This window comes from Rhipicephalus microplus, chromosome 1 (genome assembly GCF_043290135.1).
Source record: "Rhipicephalus microplus isolate Deutch F79 chromosome 1, USDA_Rmic, whole genome shotgun sequence".
NCBI lineage: Eukaryota > Metazoa > Arthropoda > Arachnida > Ixodida > Ixodidae > Rhipicephalus > Rhipicephalus microplus.
In genome coordinates, this window is record NC_134700.1 from 106,806,580 (window position 1) to 106,833,207 (window position 26,628).

Here is a 26,628-nt window from a genome sequence, read left to right on the forward strand (position 1 = left end):
GATGAACACACGGTTAAAAAGAAAAGGTGCTCTTGTTTGTTCTGTTAACTGTTGTCGGTGTAATGTGCTGGAAACGAGTGAACATTGTTTTGTTAACTGCTAAGACGCCCTTCTGTTTTGGAATCTTCTTCAGCGAGCACTCAAAAAAAAAAAAACGTTTCGTCAATGATTCTCATACCATACGTTATCGCCTACGAGCATCGCTTGATGAAGTGCGAACTCATATGTTTTTCCTCGCGGGTATGCTTAGCTTATGGAAGACACGTACTCAGGACTACAATGCAGAATTAACCCCCCCTTCAAGCACGCACTTCATTCAAATCGGAATACTCTTCAAGGACGTTTACGACGACATGGACTTTAAAACGGGCTGATTCTTCATCTTGGTGAGGAGTTTGGCCTCACCTCTTTGTTGCTTGTTTGGCACAATGTGAAAAACTCTCGATGCTAAAAATTCATACTGTGCTGGTCATTTCGTGTTTCTTAATGTAACTTCAGCGCTTTTTGTCAACTTGTATTTGTATGTTTGTTCGATTCCTTTTCTCTTTAATATTCATTTTAAAATATACCATGAAATAAAGGTCCCTCTGTTGCGTATAGCAGTTAGCGCCATGCACACGAAGTGGAGAGGTTGCTAGTTCGATTCCGTGTGACAGATGCTTGCATTTTGGTTTTCTTCTTTGCTATCTCTTAGTATATATTTTTTGACGTCACATCTGTGATGGAGGTACGTCAGTGGAGCCGCAGAATAACCTGGCATAAAACGCTTTCGTGTGAAAGGGTGTGCCGTATCATTCATAGACAGAATAAAAAAAATGCCAAACTTAGGATTTTTTTAAAAGCTTCTTCGACAATCCTGTTTGCAGATCAGGCGTAAATACTTTGCGTGCTCAAAAGTATTATGCCACAGTATGCCATCGCTACTGCAAAGTACACTTTGTGTCTGCATATCGAACGCAATTGACGTAAAGTTCGCACCTATAAGCGAAAGAATCAGCGGAGTGAAAGCTTCGGGACTGATTTTTAACATATTAAAAAGGGAAAGAATCTATGCTGAGTAAGCTGGCTGTGTGAGCACTCGACCACGCGAGCGCTGATGCCACGAAGAAAGCGCTTGTAAAATGCTTTGCTCGGCTGAACAAACAAACAAACAACGAAGAGAAACCTAACCGTGAAGTTGCAAAAATACAGAGAACTTGACTAGATGCATGACCTACATTGCGGCAACAAGTCCTCATGTGACCGAACAAACTTTAATACCCGTAAACAAGGGGTTGGAAGGATGGGGGATCGTGTGGCTTACTCTGTTGCCATGTGGGTAAGCAAGCGGCTTCGTGTCGCTGGCGAAAACGAGGAAGCACTGAGACCCAATCGGGTGATATTTTGTTCATAAACTAGCTTGTCCTGCGAAGGCAGTCTGCGTTACCTATGCACGCTCTCGCTTGCTTTTTTGTGTGTGTGAGCCGCCAAGCACAATCTATTATTAAGTGCTTGCGAACAACAATAAACAACGAAACCATCGTTCCTTTTCGTGTTTGGCAACAGCTTAAAAACTTGGTGCACCATTTTGTGAACTGGGATCAAATGTTCAAATCAGTGTAAATATTCAGGAGGATCGTAACTTAAACGTACCTTCTTAAAGTCGCAGTATCCACACCAAGCTGCAGAAAGACAAATTGTAGGCCGAATTGTTCGTGCTAAATAAACTCGTGACGTAGAGCAGCTCCTTTCAGAAAAGTAGGCCGAGCAAGATTGCTCCATTCCACATAATTACATTTAAGACATTTTAACTAATAGATGTTTCCACTGCGTGACAATTCTGTGCTCAACGTTCTTCTTCTCTGTGAATGTTCACAAGCCCCGAGGTTGCTGCTTTCAAGAGAATGAAGAAATAAGCCGCCGTTTTCTAACTTAACCGGTCAAGTTCCACAAACCTGCCAAAAGTATGGCCGCGGCTTTGCTGATAATGCAGAATCTTCACGTCATGGTACATGTATCGTCTTGTTCGTGAAGGCTCAGAATACTAATTTAAAAGATATGCGCATATGAATGAATTTCAGAATTTCCGGTAAAATTCATAAATCGCGCTTGTATAGCCCAATTTACATTTTCAAACATGGTCACATTAGTCATATAATATATGCATGTTTCATACAGGACTTGGACCGGTAAAAAAGTATTAGCATGGAAATTTTAGGTAGATGTACAATACAGCGTTTGTCCATGGTATGTGTGTGTGCGCGTGTACGTGTGTGTCTGCGTGTGTGTAAAATAGCGCTGCAAACTGACCAATCCTATTTCGCGAAACTTCGATCTCTTCCGTTGGGATACGGTTAGTCTCATAGCGGCGCGGTATTCGAACATAAAAAAATAGTCTCACATATTGATCCATGCGTGATCGTATACTTCCAGATAGTCGGCACTCAAAGCAAAGTCCGGCCCATGAGTATTATGGAATAACTTATCATTCGCTTTCGTGAATGGTCAGTTTTTTTCCTTTACTGCAGTGGCACTCAGTTGCGCATTCCGGTACACTTGATGTTCAGTTTCACTGAACATTCCACCTGTGCTGAACTTTACGCCTCGTAGAACATTGAGACTTCCTTGATAATAGGTTTTTACTTGGCGTTTAGTTTCACTGGCTATTACGCCTCGCCGGTGATGTGAGCTGTTCGACATTCGAGCTCATATTTCTTAGTCTCGGTACGCTGGCACTCATTGACACAAGCCTGAAATTCGCTAATGAAATTGCCTAGGTCACCAAATGTCTACAAAGTCATTGTCCAACAAGATTTCAGTAAGGCCAACTGGTGGAACCTTACTACTTGACCTGAGTAAGTCACGTATCTCGGATCCTCGTCGTCATGTGCGGTGAAGCACGTCTCCGGAATTACCCTCCGTTTTAGAATGGCTGAAAAGTTGAAAAAAAAATGATTAATAACTAGCAGGAAAACATAGGCCAAGTCTTTTTTTGATTACAAGAAATAGTTGAACACTGTATTCAGAACAGTGGTAATAAAGTAATTCAGTCGTAGTGCTTGACGACAAACGTTTTTTTTTTTTTTCATCTGCCATTACGCATGGATAAGTGAATATAACAGCCCTCTCAGACACGCTTTCTTCTGTCGGCTACCTCCCAGATTATATTTGACCCGTACCTTCCACTAACATCAGAAGTTCTAACAAATAAATTACAATGTGTTGACAATTATTATACTATTCTATCCTGCAAACGTCAGCGGCAATCGGTTTAAATGTTTTAGCAATTTCTTATGCTCTTATGAAGCAAGACATGCGTGAATTGGGCAACAAATTTTAATGTAGCAGAACGGCACGATAAGACACTGAAGCTGCATTTTTACCTCAGTGTGGCTTTTCTGGGAAGTAAGAACATTCGGAAGGCACAATCCTCATGACGTGATTGTATGAGCTGTCTTCATTGACATATATATAGGCCAATAAGTTATGTTGCTGCCAATTTGTACCCTTCAGTAATAGGAATGGCAGACTCGCCTGCTTTACAAATGTTAATGCCAAACGGTGCGGTATATCTCAGATTCAGCAAAGCTGATGCCCATACTATAAAAGCTTTCAGACGTGCAGATGAATATAGTGTGTTCCTTTTAAACGCGAAGCATTTCTTAGCGAGATTCGGCGACCTTGACCGTATCTATATATCATCTATCTATCTATCTATCTATCTATCTATCTATCTATCTATCTATCTATCTATCTATCTATATATATATATATATATATATATATATATATATATATATATATATATATATATATATATATATATATATATATATATATATATATATATATATATATATATATATATATATATATATATATATATTAATCTATCTATCTATCTAGCCACCTACGACTTTCAGCTCTCCTGGCCGTTTGAATAATGGTATCACTACCAAACTTGGTATGACATATATGACTGTATGAAGAACATATTTAAGCAGTCATAACTTGAAAATCATCATACTTTTGTTATTAATGTCATGATTTAAATTTCACGGTCTTGCAGCTCTTGCGGTGGTTTCGTTCAGATGGCATGTTTCAAAACTGGTATGGTACGACATGATTGCATGGCAAACACAAGCGAAAGACCATAACGTCAAAATCATGACATCCATGACATGTAACTACATGACTACATGTTACGCTCATAATGCACTCACGGCCGTTCCGCTAGCGTCACCAACAACAAATTTGGTAGTACAGTACGTGAATCGATGACGAAAATATGTTGCTGGTGCAAACATGATAATCAAAGGATGCATGTCATGTAACAACATAACTACATGCCACGCTCATGATGTGCGTGTGGCCGTCTAGCTAGCTTCCCTTACACCAAATTCGGTAGCACAGTACGTGAATGGATGACGAAGGTATGATACTGGTGCAAACATCATAATCATGGGATGCGTGTCATGTAACAACAGGACAGCTCGCAATGCTCATGATACAGCTCACGGCCGTTTCGGTAGCTTCACATGTACAAAACTCGGTATTACGTGACGCGAACGGACGACATAGCTAAATGACACATCTAAACATGGGAAACACGACATGCGTGTCATGTAACAACATGACTACATGTGACACTGATGATGCGCTCGCGGCTGTTTCGCCAGCTTCACATATGCCAAAGTTGGTATTATAACGTGACGCCAATGAATGACGACGGTATGTGACGGGTGCAAACATGATAATCATAAGGTGCGTGTCATATGAGATCATGACTGCATGTGACAGTCAAGGCACAAATACATTTTGACGTGACGTGGTGCGCGCGCTCGCTGGTGTTCACTTCGTCGCGTCACGCTGGCGTTGCCACGCCAGGCGCCTGTCCTGACATATACTAGCAGGTGCCCGCCGCGCTGCCTTGCTTTCACGCACGCGCGCTTCAGCGTGGCCGTCATCCAAGCGTCACGAAAAGAGGGAGACGCAGTGTTGTCTGGGTAACGCATGGGTGCGAACTACAGCATGTTGCATTTCGCACCGGTTGCCGTTGGGCAGCGCCAACGGACGCTGGTCGCGCCTGGCGTCCGACTATAGAGTGCCCGCGTTTCGCTAACGTAGTTTCGCTATGCGAGCGTATGCGCGTGTCAACGCTACATTGGAGTATATTGGGCCCTTCATGACGCGCTCGCCGCCGTTTCGCTAGCTCCACATAAAATAAATTTGGTATCACGTGACGTGAATAGATGACGAAGGTAAAAGACACATCCGAACATGATAATTATGACACGGAAGTCGTCTGTCATTTACGCCCACCTCGTAACGTTGTGCTGATTTCAAAGTGACATATCAACATTTCTCAATCGTGCTTCGCATATCATCGATTCCCGCTGCACGTGGGATGGGCCAAGTTTTTGTATACATTTATACTAAATGAAATTTTATGCGTCGTCAAGTATGTGCGACTGCTGTACACACAACTACTCGTTCTTGACAACAGCTTTATTGGAAGAATAGATCACTTCGATTGCCACAAGTACCTTTCTAAATTTTTGGTATTAGAATTTTCGGCTGAAACTCGCAGCAGCTCCGCGCTGCCTACGTCATGTGATCCAAAGAGGCATTCTTTCAAAGATTGTAGTCCTCCTTGTTATACGTCAACGTGAAAATTTCAGTATGGCTGTCTCTTTGTCAACAAAAACGGTGCAAGTACGCCCTCATCCACAGCCACTGTCGATAGTGTTCAGACTTCTGCGTTCGTACTTCTGAAATTGTCAATTAAAAAGCAATTATTGCGCATATCTGAAACACAATATCAACACACCAATGTTGTGTGGTGTATGGTATATACAAGAAAAGGAATACAGAAGTATTTCTAAGAATAGTAGCGTTTATTACGCTGTGCTGGTAATGCGACGCTTAGCACGAAAGGCGTTTTCCACGCTTTGCTAAGGCAATACGATGCTGCCACCTACGTGGATATCTACAAATTATGGTAATTTTGGTGATCTTGAGACGTTGAACCCCCAAAATCAATCAACAAAATATGGCCTCCAAGATTGCGCGCACCTTGGAGGTGCAGCTTGGAGGCAAAAAAACGAATCTTAACCGCCAAGTGCGCAAGGCCACAGACACGGCACTATTCGTACTTATTATCGTAGTGTCGGTACATGCTACAATACACGACATAGAGTTTAACAAACAGATGCGAATGCAGAAATATTTTCCGCAGTTTTACGTCCAAAAATAACGATGTTATCATGGGAGATGCCACAAAGGAAGGCTCAAGAAATATTAACCACCTGGCTTATTTTATTGCGATAGCAATTATATGGACACTCTCAGCTGGATTTAGCCGCCGGCGTCAACGTTGGCGCCGACGTCGATGTCATGCACCGTATATGTATACGTATTTATATAAGAACGCAATAAAGCAAAGAGCGAGAAAAAAAACACTCCAATGCGCGGAATGGAACTTTGGAACTCTGCGTCGTGAAAGCAAGGCGTTAAGCACTGAGCCACCCCGGAGCACATCCTTCATCGTTCAAATGGCAAGCTACTTATATCTATCTTTTACCGCTGCTCACGAACATCTCGGAGGGGGGGGGAGTATTGTGTTTTCAGAATTACCAGCAAGATGGCACAATGAGCGCGCGCCACTACATTGCGCGGCGCCGCCCGCTCTAATCTCCTACGCGTACTTTGCCCGGATTAGAAAAGGGGACCCTCGCTCCTTCACGCGCTCTTATCACGCGGCGACGAGGAGGGGAAGGTCGTACGCCTTGGTTGGCCTCGGGTTTTACCTGTAACGACGCTGCTGTAGTTACCGAGTGCCCAAAAGTCATTGCAGTCTCCGTTCGCGAAAAGAGTGCGCTTTTCAGACACAGCAATGCAACCAATGAGACACTTATTCGCGTGCATCCGTACCTGTGAGTATGTTTTGTGCGTCATTTGAACGTGAGGAACACAGGGCATGTTTAGACCTGCTTTCCATTCTGCGCGTGACCTTTGAATTCGTTGCTATCGCGTTCATTGCTCTGCCTTTCCGACAAAGGTGGGACTTTTTTTGTTAAAATAGAAAACCAAAGGAGTGGTCACAGTTGTTTGCTCCCGTCTTCAATGTTCATTCACAAGACACCATACTCGGGCATCGAGCGTTTCACCTCTACTGAAATTCGACTTCAACGTAGCCTGGACCAAGCGCGCGACCGTTGGGTTAGCAACCGAACACAGGAAATAGGCACCTACATGCTTCCATGCGACAGATACCCCATGCCACAACTAATATTCAGGTCACACACATTTCGCCCCAGCTGCATGCATGATCATTTCTTTGAAGCCGCATTTCGGTTTATCTAGAATCTTCGTCTTGAAGAGAAGTGATCCTGAAGAAAAAAAAAGTCAGATCTCACGTACAGTGAGAATCGATGATATGCGAAGCACGAATGAAGAAGGGTGGTAGATTACTTTGAACTCAGCACAACGTTAAGAGGCGGAGGTAAATTATGCCGTACATGACTTCCATGTCATCATTATCATGTTTGGTTGCTTATTTACCTTCGTTACCTACCAAGGTCACCTGATACCAACTTTGGTATATCTGGAGTTAGCGAAACGGCCATTATCGTGATATGAGTGAAACATGTAGTCATGCTTTACATCGAATCCATATCATGATCATCATACATGGACGTGTCATTTACATTCATTGTCAAATCCCGTCACGTAATACCAAACTTCGTATATGTGAAACTAGTGAAACGGCCACGAGAACGCTATGAGCGTAGCAGGTAGTAATGTTTTACTTGAAACGCATATTATGATTATCAGGTTTAAATGTGTGTGCAACCTTCGTCATTTATTCGCTTCCCGTGGTGCCAAATTTGGCACATGTGGAGCTTGCGCAACGGTGGCGAGCGCGTCACGAAGGGCCCAGTATACTTCGCCGTAACGTTGACGCACGTGCAAGCTGGGCGCAGGGACGCCACGCTAGCAAAACACGAGCACTCTATAGTATGACGCCAGGCGCGACCCGGCGGCAATGGGCGCGGAATGCGACATGCTGCATTTCGAGCCGACGACGTTAATTAGACAAAACCGCGGCTGCCTCTCTTCGTGGCGGAGGGACTGCGTGTGCGCTCTAAAGTGCATGCGTCAAAGCAACGCAGCGCGGCGCGCGCCTGGGAGTGTCTGGCATGCAGATACACAATGAAGGTCAGTGGACAGATTCACTGATTTAGGAGGATATCAGCGCCTGACGTAGTATCGGTGGTGTGGCGCGATAAAACGAACGCCGGCGCGCGCGCGCTGGCTCACAAAGAAGTGTAATGGCGCCTTGAATGTGGCGTGTATTATTGTTCTTACATGACACGATTCTCATGATTATAATGTTTGCACCAGTGACATACCTTCGTGATCCACTCACGTAAGATAATACTAAATCTTTATATATGTGAAGCTAGCGAAACGGCCGCGAGCGCATCATGAGTGTGGGTTTTAGTCTTGCTGTTACAAGACACGCATGTCATAATCAACATATTTGGACGTGTCATTTACCTATGTCGTCCGTCGGCGTCAAGTAATACCGATTTGGTACATGTGAAGCTAGCAAAATGGCCATGAGCACATAATGAGCGTAGGCTGTAGTCATGTTTTCACATGACACACATCTCATGATTGTCATGTTTGACCCAGTCACATAAATTTGTCATCCATTCACGTCCCGTAATACCAAATACGGCAGATGCAAAGCTAGCGAAACGGCCGCGAACACATCATGAGTGTGACATATCGTCATGTTGCTACATGACACGCATGTGACGATTTTGATGTTAGGGTCTGTCGCTTGTGTTCGCCATGCAGTCATGTCATGCCATACCAGTTTTGCAAGATATCATGTGAATGAACCCACTGCAAGAGCAGCAACACCATGAATGTATATCATGTCATCTATGACACACATGTGATGATTTTCATGTTATGACTAGTCAGTTATCGTCGTCCTACAGACATTTTATGTCATACCAAGTTCGGTATTGATACAACAACCAGGAGAGCTAAATTTCGTAGGTGGCTAGATAGATAGATCGATAGATAGATAGATAGATAGATTTATAGATAGATAGATAGATAGATAGATAGATAGATAGATAGATAGATAGATAGATAAATTTATAGATAGATAGATAGATAGATAGATAGATAGATAGATAGATAGATAGATAGATAGATAGATAGATAGATAGATAGATAGATAGATAGATAGATAGATAGATAGATAGATACGCTCAGTCACCGACGTTCACCAAAGAATGCTTCGCTTTATATGTATAGCCTAAAGCTTTGTCCGGTTCTACACTCTGAGGCAAAAGGGTGTTAAAAGGTTGTGTGGTTTGGTCCTTTTGGGGTATAATGGGGATGCCACAACCATTAATTCATTTAGGACTAAGGGAACCAGGTCTAACAGTTAGTCCCTACAGACGAGCTCAAAGGGCTCACATTTAATCCTCACATTTACACCTTAGTGAGTACCCGTTAGTCCCACAGTTCACTTCAAATGACTAACATTTAGTCCTCATATTTTCATCTCATAGGGCAACTGGTAATCCCCATATTTACACATTACCGGGCAATCGTTAGTCCTCACAGTTGCACCTTACCAGACGAACGGTTGATCCGCTCAAATACTCTAATCGGATGAACTTTTTGTCCCCAGTTCAAATATTGTTTTTTGTTTATTTTCCGCTAAGCTTAATACTTTCATCTCCTGTTTTTCTGCGCTTTGAGGAACAAATTGCGCAGAAAAGAACACATGAAAGGAAAGAAGAAGAAGAAGTGGATCTGTTCAGTCGCTGTTTCTGTGCTCTGTTCAATTTCTGCTCTTTTCTTGGACTATTACGCTGACATCCATTTCTTCGCGGTGTGCCAACAAGACGCCGGGCGAAGACTTCGAGGGCTCGGCGCCCTACAGGTACGAGGTTCCTCTATCAAAGACTTGGCTAGTACGCGACCACTACGGTGGTTGGTAGCCATCGCCACGAGCCTTATGCTCGTCCAAGTGCGTTAAACCACATGAGTGATACTGCAGGCCACAATGAAAAGCCTGGGGGCTTACAGGTTCGCCCAAGCATCATAAAACCGGCACGTTTGCAAACTCACAACCGCGAAATGGCTCCAGCGAGCACAGCAGCAATGGAGGGCGATGAAGCTGAGAGCAAGAAGCTTCGCTTAGAAGAGAATCCTCTCGGCGATAAAACGTCAACTTATTACCTCAGTGATGAAGAAGACATGGGCGAAGATGAACCATTTACGTTGGTTACTTATAAAAAGAAACGAGCAGAGGGTATCCCAGTCGTCTTTCGTTCAACAGCTGAAGGTGCTAGCTTCTGGAAAGTGAACGCCAATCGAGTGTCAGCTGAAGTAGTTTCCACTGCTGAAGAAAAAGTGCGGTCATTCAGAACGACCAGAGATGGAAGCTTCAGTGTCAGCGTTGCTTCCTTAAGTTCTGCTAAGCGTCTTTTGATGCTTTCAAATGTAGGTGGCCTGGAAGTTAAGCCTTTCATCCCAGAGTCATACACTCGGAACGTTGGGAAAGTAAAACACGTTCCTCTGCAGTATTCAGATGAACAACTCCTAGAGTACTTGAGAGATGCAGGAGTTATATCGGCGCGACGGCAAATAAAATACTACCGCTAGGAAGATGGAGGAGTAACGACGCGTCCACTTCGCTCTGTGATCCTGACTTTTCGAGATGACTGCCCGATTCCAGGAAGAGTCTACTTAGGATTCACCAGTCACCCAGTGGAAGAATATTTTGGTCCAGCACTTCGGTGCTATAACTGCCAGTGATTCGGACACATAGTGAAAAGTTGCCGTAACACACGCCGGTGTAAGATTTGCTCACAAGAACACCATCATAAGGAGTGCAAGTCTGTTCTTCAGCCTAAGTGTGCAAACTATGCAGGTAATCACGCTGCCTCATATTCAGGCTGCCCGCAAAGTAAACCTGCTGCAAAAATGCGTCGGCATGAGCTCATCCATGGAAGAAAACCGCGCTCCAATAAACCATCTCCAAACCTTGAGATTGTTCATCCTGTACGTGATCCACCTCAGCGGCCACCGCAACAACAGCCGACAAGCACGCCAAGAGAACCGCCAAGAGAGCCGCCAAGAGCTCACTCGAGAGACTATTCACAAGAAGTACCTTCAAGTAACCCAACCTACGCGTCAAAGCTACGAACGCCCATTGGACCTCTGCCGGAAAGTAGAAAAACCGACAGTGCCAGTTTTCGCCCCAACTACAACATCGAAACGCCACGTCATTCTCAACAGGCCTCAGAAAATCAACCATTCAATGGAGACCGTGCCTCTGCATCAGTCATGCAATTGATTCTGCCAATGCTTTTCGCAGCGCTTAAGGCGATCCTGTCTGCTCTACCGGAAGCAAACAACCTGCCAGAAGTAAAAGCTCTGCTGCCTCTGGAAGCACTACTGTGTCATCAGTCCGGTCAAACCTTCGACAAGTAACATATGAATAAGCGCCACAAAGATGTCTCCATATAACAGTGGAATGCCACTGGTCTTCGAAGAAAGTGTGCTGACTTCCGTAAACTCCTTCTGCAGTATAATTTTCCAATACTTTACATCCAAGAGGCAGGAATGAATGATGATTTCCGCCTCTCCAACTACGTGATATATAAGTCATCTCGTCGAAGTGGTCCTAGCAGAGTACATTTCTGCGTCAGAAAGGACCTACCTTCTCATCAAGTTCACTCAAGTGATTCGGACTTCCCGGAATTCGTCGCTTGCAAAGTATCCTTTGGTGAGCAGTGCTTTACAGTGATCAATTTTTACCTACAACCTTCAAACCGCATTTCGGTGGAAGAGCTAACAAATATCTTCAACATTTCTGATTCATATGCGTTTATATGCGGAGACTTTAATGCGCACAACATAATCTGTGGTAGTGATCGATGTGATGCACGTGGGAACATTGTTGAGTGTGCCGCAGACAAATGCAATTTGACAAATTTTAAATTACGGCTCTCCAACTTTTCTCCGAGGGCATAATTACTCTAGTTGTATCGATGTAACCTTGTGTTCCCAAGATCTAGTGAATGGTGTGGTATGGACAACGGATGTAGAAACACGTGGGAGTGACCATTTTCCCATTCTAATAAATCATCCCTACTTGCGAAAAGACGACACCAGACGGTACAGCAAACTGATGAACTGGAAAGCTTTTCGGCACCACCTAACAAACCAAAATAGTGAAATCACGACAGTTGAAAGCTTTACTGAATTTCTGCAAGATAATGCAAATAAATGTACAAAGAAAGTCCCGATTCCAGAAGACTATGCTGCAGTCGATGGAGAGTATGAACATCTAAGAGCCATCAGACGACGTTCAGAAAGGGCATATCGACGCAGCGGAAGTTTAGAAGCATACAAAAATGCACAGAAAATCCACAGTGTAATGCGCAGACGGCTAGAAAATTTAGGTAAAGGACGCTGGCGTGATTTCTGTGGCTCGCTCTCTCCCCACACACCTGTTCCAAGAATTTGGTTTGTAATTCGAGCACTTAGTGGCCCTGTATCACAGAGCTTCCCATTTCGTGCTCTTGCTGTAGCCATGGACAAACCGGAAGCTGTGGTATCAGATGAATTTTGTCAACTTATCAGTAGGCCCGCCGCATCACAATGTGCCTTATTTGATAATTCTGTCACATTAGGCAGCCAGAAAATTAATGCTTGCTTTTGGGCCCAGCATCCTCAGCTAGACCCTGTATTTACGTTAAGGGAGCTGCATTGTGCTATAGCATCATGCCGTCAAAAATCAGCCTCTGGACCGGACGGCATTACGTACAACATGCTAAAGAACCTTAGGCCCACAGGCACAACTATTTTTTTAGATATTTACAATAATCTATGCACGCAAGAAATTGTACCCGAGTCTTGGAAGTCTGCTCGCATCATTCCGATCTTAAAACCGGCTAAGACACCCTTGAACCTTGAATCCTTCCTTCCAATCAGTCTGACAAGCTGTTTATGTAAGGTAATGGAAAAAATGATTGATGCGCGACTTCAATGGTGGTGCAACAGAACTGGTGTATTCTCCAACTACTTGACAGGTTTTAGGAAACAGAGATGCACCATGGATGCAATACTGGACTTAGTAACGTATGTGGAGCATGAACGCGCCTGTGGTAGTTTGACGGTCGCAGTGTTCTTGGACATCAAAAGGGCATTTGACACAGTCAGTCACACTCATGTTCTGCTGAGTATGTTGGAACACGGACTGTCCGGCAGGTCTTTGCAGTGGGTATCCAAATTTTTATCAGGTCGTAAAATATTCCTTCAGACGAGCGAAGGAAAAAGTGCACAACACGACGTCAAACAGGGAGTGCCACAAGGAAGCATACTCAGCCCTCTTCTTTTCAACTGTGTTATGGCTGATTTAGCTAAAAGACTGCCTTTCAGGTTGAAATACTCCTTATATGCAGATGATGTGTGCATTTGGGCATCTGGCACGGACATACGGTTAATTCAGATTGCATTGCAAGACGCAATAAATATTATCAACAACTTTTTAAAAGAAAGAGTATGATTCTATCGCACGCAAAGACAGCTGTATTGCCCTTCACCCGTAAGAAGTTAAAGAACTTCAATCTCAATTTAGAAGAAGAGCCACTAATGATTGTGACACAGCATCGGTTTCTCGGAGTAATACTTGATAGGCAGCTATCATGGGCACCTCACATGAAGGAACTCGAAAACGAGGTGAATACGCTAGTGAATATACTCCGCAGAATTGCTGGGACATCATGGGGCGGATCTGTATCATCCAAGCTTGCTGTTCACAATGCTTTAATATGACAAAAAGTTGCATATTCTGCAGCAGTGTTACACGGCCTTTCCCGCACTTCAGAGCAGCGACTTCAAAGACTATTAGCTAGGGGACTGCGCGTCTGCATAGGTGTTCCACGAGCGACTTCCAGCAGCCTTGTCATAGCAGAGACTCGACAACCACCTTTTCCAGTCATGAAAACACTTGAAACATGCCGCCATTTTTTTCGCTTACAGACGCAACACAGGGACCTCCCGTTGGCACTGGAGATTTTACTAAGAGATAAAAGCAATGCTCATAACGATGTACAGAGTTATGTACATATATTACCCAGACATGAATTTTGGAGCTCTGAAATGGACTATCCTCCGAGGGTGCCTGTTATACCAAGCATTGAATTCTCAGTGGATGGCATTATCAGAAAGAGAGACATGTTCATCCAAGCTGCTCAAACCTAGCGCTTTATCAGATACACTTGCGGTATCCAGGGTACATACATATTTACACAGATGGCTCAAATACGACAACGTCTTCAACATCGGCATTTATCATACCACAGCTCAATATTCAAGAATCGTTTAAATTATGTCGCATGACGTCATCTACTACATCTGGGCTCTTCGCTTTTCTGTATGCTCTAAAGTTTATAAACTCGGTAGCAGACGCTAGAAAATGGGTACTTTTCAGTGACTCACAGGCCGCATTAAGATCACTGTCCAGTACAAACAGTACAGTAATAAGTGATAGTATGACATACGAAACGCTGAAGGAGCTCACTAAAGCAAAGAAGGCGCAACATGAGATCAAATTCCAATGTATACGTGGCCACTGCAACATTCCTGGAAACACAGCTGCCGATGAAGCAGCACGACAAGCACATCGTAAAGACGTTACTGTTTCTTTACCAATTTTGAAAAATGAATTGCGTAGTATTATAAAGAATACAACTTTCAGATTGAGCAAAACTGCTTGGTTTGACCAAAGTACAAAGAGCTGCGATTTATATCACATCGATTCATTTATTGAATTCAAAATTACGCTGGCATTAGATAGAAGGATGGAAACTCTAATTCACTGATTGAGGCTAGGCACCGCATACACAAAACATTTTTTGCACAGAATCGGCAAAGCTGAAACTCCCGAATGCGATTGTGGATATATAGATGAAGACGTCTGTCACCTTCTCATAAACTGTCCACATCATGACACGCCGAGACGCCGTCTTAAAAGCGAACTGTTCGCATTGGACCACAGACCATTTAGCATGAAAAAACTTCTGGGCCCGTGGCCAACTGGAGTTTTACAGTCCCACGCTTTAAAAGCACTAACACATTTTTTAGAAGACAGCGGGATTGCTGACAAGTATTAACAAAGAACAACCTTTCATTTGTAACACATGTACTTATTATGTACAGTATCATGTGACACCCATCACGTGTGTGTTGTGAAATGAATGACGTGTCGACTAATATGTACATACGAGCGAATGCATCTTTATAAGGACCAGACGTGTGCTGGTGGACCGTATATTAACGAGGGACATTTCCAGAGACTTCTTACAATGACTTTCAAACATTTACTTACCATTGTGATATGTGTGTATAAGTGTGTCTTTGCATATCTGTGCCTGAGTTTTCTATTTTCCATGCACTGCTTTGTATGTTTTCCTTCAAGATACGTGTTCAAGTTTCAATCAACGGCTAAGGAGTAGCCGGCGCCCTAATGGTGCGCCAACATCTCCTTATATATTATATCAATAAAAAAAACACATGAAAAGATACTTAGCCAAGTATGTGTAACTGCTTTCGCAGTCACGGCTACAACGAAAGACAAGAGTGAGACATCGAAATCTTTTAATTTTCTACATACACATCAAGTTTCTCCATTCTTCTAGGTAAATTTATGGTGAAGTGTACAAGTCCCGTCTCGTTGTCAAATCTTGCTCACTGCTTGGGGAGCTCCTCCGACAGAAGCAATTTATGAGAGGTATCAGACGTCAGCGCACGCAACGTTCTGCCTGTTGTGCTCCCACGGCTGCAAGTACAATTATATAGTAAAAATGGACACTTTTGACAGAAGATGAAGAGGCACGCACATGACAAGTTCGTGCACGTTAATATAAAAACGTGTTAAAATATGACACACAAATAACTGTACCTTCACATCTCGCACAGTCCTTCTGAAGCTGCTCTGACGAAAGAGATGGTTGACAGGCATTGCAGACGCCAGCGCACACAGTGTTCAGCACAGTGAGTGCCCATAGCTTAAGAATAAGTATGCAAAATATTGAGTCACACGTGACAGAGGATGAATACAAATGCTTATGAGAAATACGTGCAAGATGAAATGAAAACATACGTGAGATATGACATGCTAAGAATTTCACCGTGATGTCACACATTGTCAAAGACTCATTTTCATCCCCGTAACGCAACAGCCTAGGAGCGGTGGCCGCAGCCACAACTCCGCGAACCACCGTGCCGCTAACAAGTCGGTGAGTCTTAAGAAACTGACGTCGTTCAGCTCGAGCAAGCGAACGCGAGACCAAACATGGCGCTCCGTGCGGAGTGTCTGCTGCCAGCGAACTTCAAACAGGAGAGCGAGCGTACGCTTCGCCGCCGCCACGAATAGGGCCGAGCTGGTTTAGAGCTAGCGCCGAAGAAATCGACGATAATGCGTCCCTTTTCCACAAACTCGAGGGAGTGCAGTGCGCAAACGCGAGTCCGCGGCCGCGGCCAACGGACGGCGCCGAGCTGCTTGCGATCGACTGACGAGAATGCCGAATGTAATGGCGAACAATTTTCAGTGAGTTCCTACGCTAGCGAAATCCCCGCCAGCCCGTGCTGGTGCACTTACAGCGCGCGACATATTTCAACCAAGCTCTTTACGATTGCCCGCAACGTGTTTACGACGACTCCCAACAAAGCGACGAAGTCTCAGCCCAATATCGTCAGCCCGGAGCTCATCGCGGTGACGAAGACAGGCGAGCACTCGATGAGCGAGCGTACGGAAGGCCGACAGCAATGGCGCCCAACTTCCAGGCGGTCGTAAAGCACAGGCGAACTGCAGACACCGAAGCTGACCTTTGCGAAGCATTTTCTGCGTGCGATATGCAACACGAGTGAGCCCATCCGGCAAGCGCGATCCGATTCGCACACGCGAAAAGTAAAGTAGAATAAAGATTGATAACCTACTTGTCTTAAAATCCAGCGCTGTTTTCTGCCCTTAATCGGACTGAAGTATATATCCGATAGGCCTGTCATCTTCTCGACCGCCATATTGGCCTTCCCAACTGTTGCTGTCGTGTGTTAGTCATGACTATCTTGAAGCCAGAGATATACAGTGCAGCGTGGTGACGAGTCGAGACTTGCTCCAGACTTCATGGGTGCAGCGAAACGCAAAAGCCGCAGCCTACGCTATTCCAAGCGTACTATCGGCATCAAATGAAACGCGAACAGCGGAGCGCGTGGCACAAGCCTTATCAATGGCATAGTACGCGTTGTTCACCAGTAATTAATTCAGACAAGCCCGCACATCCGGTGTGGCAGCACTGCGCGATCCCTCTATAGGGCAGTGTTTCTGCTTGCGTTCTAGGTATGGTATTTGAAAGGAACAAAATAAGAAAAATACAGAGTTTAAACTACTGCAGCCGAAGGCGAGTATTGTAGCACGGTTTGACATCACTGAGTCAATCATCACGGAGTGACTGGCAAATCCTATTTATAGTAAACAAAAGTCAGTTCATAATTCTGGCAATTTCACACTGTTTCACTTTGTGTCGATAAAGCGAAACAAATTACGCGTTCTCTTCCGTAGAAACACTCGGCACTTTCAGTTAAAATAAAGCCGTTTCGGGTTGTTCTCTGAAAGAAGGGTGTAGGTGAAGCAGCGCTGGCGAACTAGATACGACAATCGTTTGAAAAATCAACCGAAAACCGATTATATTTTATTTTTGTTTCATCGTGCAAGACACCGACTGAACTGCGACGCTGCTGTAAAAACAAGAAATTGCGAGTATTACGATCAAAAGCGCTTGGCATGCCCACGATTTCCACCATAGTCACCATACAAAAACTAGAGCAGAAACTGACATAACGCACTATAGGTGGATCACGCAGTGCTCCCAACCGGTTTTGCACGCTTGTCAATGGTGATCGCTAGACGGCGAACACTATACTGTTTTTAATGCTTGAAAGACGCGCTCCGCTGTTTGGGTTTCATTTGACGCCGCTAGTACACACAAGCACTACGTCGTAATTCTTAGATAGACGAATCGAGGCGGCCATAGTCAAGCTCTTTGAGCGCTACGCAACGCTAACCGACGCCGGCAAAATACGGGGAAATACTGAGCCAGCAGAGGGCGAGAAGGGAGGAGAAGGAGGGCTGGTCACATTGGCAACGCTTTTAGCGCTGCCTGCAATTCCCGGGAGGTTCATCCCTTTGGAGCGTGTTTGGAGACAAAGTGGTTTCGCGCGGCACGCTTTCCTCTGTGGTTGCGCCTCAACGGTCTATCCGTTCATCGCGCGCGCCTATTGGGCTCCATTACTCCTTTTTTGGGTAATTTTGCCTTATAGTGTATTAAACCTAGAGACACGCGTAAATGATAAGCTTGGGTAAGCTGTATAGAATGTGTGCTTGAAAACGTTCATTGATACGAAGCACAAGAAATAATAACTGCACTGCCCATAAAGCCCAACTATACCGCCACATCACGCAATACGAATTTTGATATCTAACAAGCTTGAGAGCCGACCGCGAGTGCATTTTGACTCAGGCAGACATATCATGGTATATATGCCAGCATGCCAATCTTGATTTTAGTGTGAACCTCTGTCAACCGTGTTTGTCATACACGAGCGTAAAGGAGTACTACTTTCGTTGTTTGTGAAGCAAAAGAAACTACCGCATGCAAGCATGGATTTACTTATTCATTTATTTATTTATTTAGTATTTTTATAAATACTGTGATCCTTCAGTTGAAAGATGATGGCAGAGGGAGAAATATTCGTGAATGATTACATACACAGAAATAATGAAAACACAATAAATCTTACGATGTCAGTATACAAGACAAAAGTTCAAAAACGCTTGTTTCAAAAAATATTTCGGGTAACATAACACACATTAACGTAACACATAAAATACGGCTTACAGACTAACACAATAATACAGTAAAAGAAATGGTACAATGCAATGTGTAGTGATGTCTTAAGCGATGTCGTTTTCAAGTAATGACAGTTTCTTGAGTAAAACGACATCCTTTTTCAAGTTATTCCAATCATTAAAAGTTCAAGGGAAGAACGAATACTTGTAGCATTTATTCTGTGAAGGTAAAGGAGTTATCATTTTACTATGTCTCTTGCGAGTTGCGTAACCGGAAGAATACCGAAGGATGCCTGCAGTGCCAACATTCAAATAACCATTTATGCATTGATAGAAAAACTTAAGCGACAAAAGAACAGTATGCATGTAAAACAACACCAAAAGACAGAAGCGAATCTAATGGGAAGAAATTGCAGTGGCTGTGTAGCAGTCAGCTTTTATGACGCACGTATCGCTACATGTGAGCCCAAAGACGTAAGTTTTATGGCAAACTTAATTAAAAATGGCGAGGTTATTGCTCATGAACATCCATGGCAACCGCGCGAAACGCACTGCTCTAGCGCTGGGCAAACGCAATCACTTCCCAAAACAACATTTGCAGATTCTCAATAAGGTGCTTACCGCACAAAGGCAGGCTTGAGCAGTGGGAGTAAACTTTTTCCACCATATTTTGCGCAGTCTCACAGCCCGTTGCTTAGCGTCGTTTTTTTTTCTCTTGGAATAGCAAAAAAGGCTTTGCCTGTTTTTCTCTGGTTGAAGCACAGCAATCGCTCAATTTTCTACGACTCAACAAGCCCGCAATTAAGCGGTCAAACAACTCTTGCTGTTCGAAATTTCTGAATGTTTGCTTGAGTCTATAAAAAGACTCCCGCGCCAAAGTCTCGAAATCCGGTGGCCGGCAGAGACTGGAAAACTGAGCGATGGGAAACTATGTATGGCGAAGCTCACCGACTGCACGTGGTGGCGCAGAAAAAACGATGGCAGCACTTTCCCTGTTCCAGTGACTGTAACACAGCACCTCCAGAACCATATTCAGCAGTTTTTTCGCGCAATACATAAACATATAAATATTTTATTCCCTCTCTTCAGACGGAAAACTATCGTCTTGCGATGCTTTCAGCCGTGCCGTTATGGGCCCGCTTTCTTTTCGTTTTTGTTTGATTTAAACCTTAGTTGCAGCTTTCATGCCCTGTCTTTACGATTATTTAGAAGATAAATACTGTTCAATTTATTCTCTTGCACTAACCCAGTTGGTTAAATCTCGATATTTTAACAGGGCTGATTGGATTGCGTAAGCCGAATGAGTTCAGGGAAAACCCGCAAAGTTGTTTAAGGGTTAAGAAAGAGAAAAAAGAAAACCACCCGTTTTTAGCACGAGGCCACGAGGAAATCCGTACAGATTTCTCCGAGAGAAAAGATTCTTAGTTGCGAAAAATTTATCCTGGTCTGAGGTCAGAACCCGAGACGAACGCCTTTTCAGGGTGGTCACTTTACCAATGAAGATAACCAGGAAGCTAGCAATTGGCAACGCGAAGGCGAATTCACCGACGAATCAAAACACATGGAAGCAAGTAATGCGAATAAGTTCAACGGAAACCCGTTGTGTGGCGGAAGGGTCAAGAAAGGGAAGGAAGACAAACACCATTCCTAGCATGAAGCAGCTAGGAAATCCATATGAATTCCTTTGTGGCTTTGTGCAGCTAACGGATGGTTTTCTTTTTTTCCTTTTCTTGATTGCGAAAAGCGAGTTACAACTCGTAGAACGAAGCTTGTTTGCTTACTTCGCCCTTACCTATATTCCCGCTACTTACACCGAAATGCACACTGTAAACGTAGCCTGTATTCGTTCAATTTTTAGAAAAAGTGCTAGACAATACTTCGCAGACATTGTACAGAGTGCTTCAAGTATCACGCAGCATGATTTAAAAAATAGAAGGTCGTTATGCGACGCCCACCTAATGCATATTGTTCAGCCATACCGGATTTTTTTGTCAATGAGCCTTTGTTACTGAGACCTAATTACATCCCCAATTCGACAAGTACTCACCTAATTATTACCATACTAGAGAGGCGTATGTAAACATGCTAGCATGGCACCTAATTGCCCTCCTTGCAGCAACATGCGGACTCGCGCCCGTTTTCTTCGTGGCTGATGCAGAAAACCCGCAAAATAGGACAAATAACACGCGACTACACCCCACCAGCAAAACGTAGGCGCGCACTCTTGACTTACAACGTCACAATAAGTTTCCTCGAGGGGACTTCTTCCTGATGCCTCATGATGATGATGATGATGACGAGGATGATCCTTGATACTTTGGCGCACACCCAGGAAGGGGGATCGGCGAAGAACCGGGTGGCAGGATCTTAACTAAAAGGCAAATGGTTTTTCAAACACAACGTAATTTTCGGCTGAAAAAATACATAGAAAGAAAAGCCAAAAACCTAAAAAGGAGTATATCTGAGCAGGGATTGATGCGGGCTATCAGATGCGATTTGAGACAGAGGTGAGACAAAGGTAAATTGATATATATATATATATATATATATATATATATATATATATATATATATATATAGGCAGATTAACATGGCAATCACTTTGTTTCAATTATGTATTCAAATACCACAGAGCAGACGTCCCTGCGGCTATAACTGAATTTATTGCTGCCAAACGACAAAATTACTGCCAATTTAATTCTAATCTCTATTTTTCAAGTGGAGCTACCAGGTATCTTTTCCACTGATGAGAATATCGGAGACAGAACAAAAAGAATTGATCTGTCGTTTCCATTTCTTCGCAAGTCTGACATAAAGGTGACGCTTTTTGACCAACTTTATGCAATAATAATTCAGTGGCGGAATTCTGCAACGCAATCTTATAAAGGTAACTTCCAAGTGCCGTGTTTCACACCAATGTCTATTCCAGCGGAATCTTTGATGTGCAAATTCCTGATAATTATCCAATGAGTAGCAGTCGTATTCATGCAAACAGAGGTTTCTAAACCTTAATGCTGTCGCGTAAGCCGTATCAGACGAAATCGGGATAAGGGGACCGCTAAGAGATACTGTGTCTAGTACATCCGCCATCTCATTGAGATATATGCCACGATGGCCTGGTACCCATAAGAGCTGCAGTTTTTTCAAGTTTGTCGGTATCAGTTGTCGAAACATGTGCATAAGTGTTAAGTTGGCTCCTGAAGAGAGAGAAGCACATACCGAAAAAGAATCTGTAATTACGACTGCTTCTGATTCGCCCAAAGGAAGTTTCCGTAGTGCCAGTACAATAGCAAATAATTCTGCTGTGAATATTGATGTGTAATTTGGGAGTCTAACCAAAAAGGACCAGTCAAGGGAACGTGAGAAGATACCTGCCCCAGCATTTTCATTTGATGCGGATGCAGCAGTCGAAATTATGTTGTTCATGTTCACGTGTGCCAAGTAATCCTGCAACCGATCATTTAAATAATGAAATGGCATTCGCTTTGCGTTAGAGGGATAAATATTCTCAAACTCTATCTTAAGATCTAAATTAACGTTTCTTGTTGAGAAAATATGTTTGATTTTGACGTTCAGTGGTTCTAGCAGCGCTAGAACGAGCAAGATCTGTGGGCAGTGGAATCGCGACCACGAAGTTTTAAAAAATAAGCTTGGTTATTTAATAAAAGCATAAAACGATGCTCTCTGGGGCATAGTGTATAGTTTTAAAAATGTTTGGATAGTAAGCATTCTGAATATATTCAACAATGACGGTAGACGCGCTTCCATGTATAGCACATTGTTAGCAACAAACTTGAGCAGTCCAATTGGGCACAGTCGTAAAGCATCCCTTTCTAATAGTATTAGCGGTCTCATTTTGTATGTCGCACTGTCCGAAAATAAGACACAGCCGAATTCTATGATGGGACGAATGTACATTTTATCGACCATTACCAATGTATTTCTTCGCAACCCCCTGTTTGTTTTGCTGAGCTTGCGTAACCACCCCATGGCTCGTGTTGCTTTGGACGCAATGTGATCGATGTGGCTTTTCCAATTTAACGAGCGGTTATATATGATGCCTAAGTATTTGAGTGAATCCACCTGGGGAATCTGCTCTGTGCCATACATCAAGGAGATGTTAACAGGATCCCTGAACGAGAACGCTAGAAGCGCGCTTTTGTTTACGTTTAGAGACATTGCAATTTTTTCAAGCCATTCCTCTATTATGTTTAGGTAATTCTGTAATGTCTGATAAAGTAATTGCAGATCACTGTTTGTCGCAAACAAAGCAATGTCATCTGCATACATATATAAATGAATATCGCTGCGTGTTGGAATCGAACTGAGGAAGATGTTAAACAACACCGGTGAGAGCACTGCCCCTTGTGGTACGCCACGGTATTGTCGATATCTGTTAGAAAAACAACCCCTTTGAAAGCAATAAAACTCTCCCTCCCTTAAAAACTCTGCTACCCATGCTATCATGTAGTTTGGTAAGTGTGACAATCCCATCTGCTCTATCAGTATTTTATGCTCCACTTTGTCATACGCCTTGGCCCATTCCAGAGTAACTAATGCACAATACTCTCTTAACTGTATACGACTCTCAAATCCGCGTGCGCACACCAAATGAAGCATCCCGATTTAAAGCCAGTTTGACTGGGGTTCAGTATTGATTTCTCCCTAATGTATTTTATTGCACGTGCATTCGAAACTCTTTCAGTTAGTTTAACCAAATTAGATGTAACAGAAATTGGCCTCACATTGTCAAGTGTATACCCAAGTCTCTGTTTTTTAAGTATCGGAATTATTTTGGAAAGTTTCCAATCCGTTGGTATCCAAGAATTTTTCAAAGAGTATTTAACCATATTACAGAGTTCATGTGGGGAAATGTTATATAGTACTTTTATTGTTGCTGAGGTTACTCCATCTGGTGCAGGTGCTGTAGGAGGAAAGTGTCTCACTACACCCGCTAGTTCCGCTAATGTCACCTTATTGAACTCCTCCCCTGCAATTAGCTTTACTATGTGTCTTGGCATTGTTGATCTGAATCTTTCTTCTAATCCTTTAGCAACGTTTTCTAATATTTCAGTGAGTTCGCTAGGCGATAGAATTGAAGAATCAATATTGTCTCATGGTTGCATCGATTTTCTGGAACGCAAAAATCTAAAAAGCGCTTTTCTGTTGTATGGTTTTGAAAGATAGCTCAATTTGTTAGTGTCATAGTCACCTTTTGCTTTGCGTACTGTACGTTTAAAATCTGTTGCCACGTATTCATAGTCACACCAGTTTTCTGGGCATTGGTTGTGGATAAGTTGCTTCCACGCCGCTTTTCGTTTTCTATACGCCCTCATACAATCAGCGTTCTATCATGGGCTAACCAACCAGCCTGTGCCTGAAGTTATTGAAAAAGTTGACTTTTTTATTGCTTTTCTCAATACCGCACACAGACTCATAGCCCGAATGTCTTCCTGCATGTCCTTGCGAAGAACCAAAGTAGACTTTAAGTCTTTTTGTAAACGCTCATAATTTACAAACAAGCCCATTTTATCAGTTAAAAATATCCTGGAAAGTTAATATCGAAGCTAATAGAAAGGTGGTCACTGTTTGTTGCGCAATCTAATGTTTTACACGACGAAATGTTTAGTGAAAAGCTGGAAAAGGTCAGATCTATCGCCGACTTTGATTGTCTCCTAATAAACGGAGCAGTGTGAAAATTTACACAAGATAAGTTATTATCAACAGTCCATTCCCACAAGCGCCTTCCATTTACATCAGTCTTGAAACCCCAAGACACGTGGTGTGAATTAAAGTCACCAGTTAATATTACATCCTTCCTGCAGGAAGCTAACATTGCATCTAAGCATCTTGTGTACTGTACTCCTACCGGAAAGTATGCGTTACCAAAAGAAAAGGGGGAACAGCCTGGCAGGGTGATGTCTAAGACCATAATTTTATAATTAGAATCCATGGGCAGATAGGTCATCTTCGCTCTGTGAATAATGTTAGTTGATATAAAAATGGCAAGTCCACCACCTCTGCTAGGTCTGTCTAAATGAAATAAGCGATAATTTTTAGGTAAAATTTTCGTCCATTTTTAAGCCAAGTTTCTTGTAAAGTAATATATCTGGGGAAATTGGCGAAAAAATACATCATAAATCTGTGGTAGCCGACCCTAATGATCGACAATTCCACTGTAATACTTTTAAGGAGCCTAGTTTAACACTATAAACCCGCCGCAGAGACTGCTTGATCCAAAAGATCTTTCTTCAAAAAGTCTTTTTTGGAGAGGTTCTTCAAAATGTCTTTCTTTGACAGGTACTTCTTAGATTTTGATTTCTGTGGAGACTTTCGATAGGAGAGATCTGGCACGCTTCAAGAAATGATGAGATTCTGCATCCATATCTGTGAATTCATCAGAGTCATCCGATACAGGTTCTGGATCTGCCCGCAGTATCTTAATGGAGGGTCCTGCTTGAAAAGATGCGCATCGTGTAGGAGCTATCGGACTTTCTGTCTGTGCACACTTTGAATCCTCCAAATCCTGTGAAGTCTGATTTTTCATAGACACTGAAGCAATGATTTGGGTCAACTGAGATGTTAACAATTCAGCCACGACTCCAATAATACTGCTGGCAAGACGCTCCATCGCCTTTGCCGTTGCCTTCTCTATAGTCTCTGCTATATATTTTACTAACGATGCATCCGTAGCAGTGGGATGTCGTGCTGTTACGCTTGCGTAACCTTTCGAGCGTTCTTGTAATTCAGTCACAGCTTCCCTCCGGGAGCAACGCCTGCGTTCCACAATTTCCAGCAGCTTAACTTCTCGTTATTTCGCCTCACAATCTAAAGAGTCTGCAGTATGTGCTTCTTGACATTAACAGCACTTCTCTTCCATCGAGTTGCACTTACGGCTGTCGGGATTTTCTCCACATAGTCGACATCTGGCAGTTTATCTGCACCCTTTCGCGCCGTGGCCATATCTCCAACAATTCAAGCACTGCAGTGGCTTAGGGGATAGAGACTCTACCTTATAGATAAGAGGCCAAGCTTTAATTTCAGATGGTCTTATCGTTCCCGCAAAGGTTACTATCACCGTTTCGGTAGGTAATTTTTTATTGCCAACCAGACGCGTGCACCTGTATACTGACACTGCACCTGCTACTGAAAATAACTCAAGAATTTCTGCAGGGGTCAGGCTCGTATCTACACCGCGGACTATGCCTTTCTATCATGCAAGATGCGCTGGAATAAACGGGCTCACTGGCTGCGTTACAAATTCTGAACAATTGAGAAGCTCTCGGACGCACTCCTGATCAGCAGAGCAGTGCAAAATACCACCACGACCGAAATGTCGGACCTCAGTGATCTTTTGAGTGTGATGTGGCTTTCCGAAGCTCCATTTGAATCATCTTCGGATTCTTCATAGGTATCGTACCTCCATTGGTCGGTACCAGAGCCACGGGGACGTTTATAACCCCACTGCAAAGAAACGAATCAATCGGCCAATCCTTGGCCGGTATAGATGCTAGCCAAGGAGAAGGCCCTTGGCCAGGCAAAGAAGCCGACATCTGAATAGCCTGAGTCGCTTGAACTCAAAAAATCATATCGCACAAACCCCAAACAACTGCCAAAAAAAGCACTAAAACCACAAAAAAGCAAACGTTAAACTCAAGTGCAATCCCGCCGCCCATTGTTCAAGTCGTTCCAAC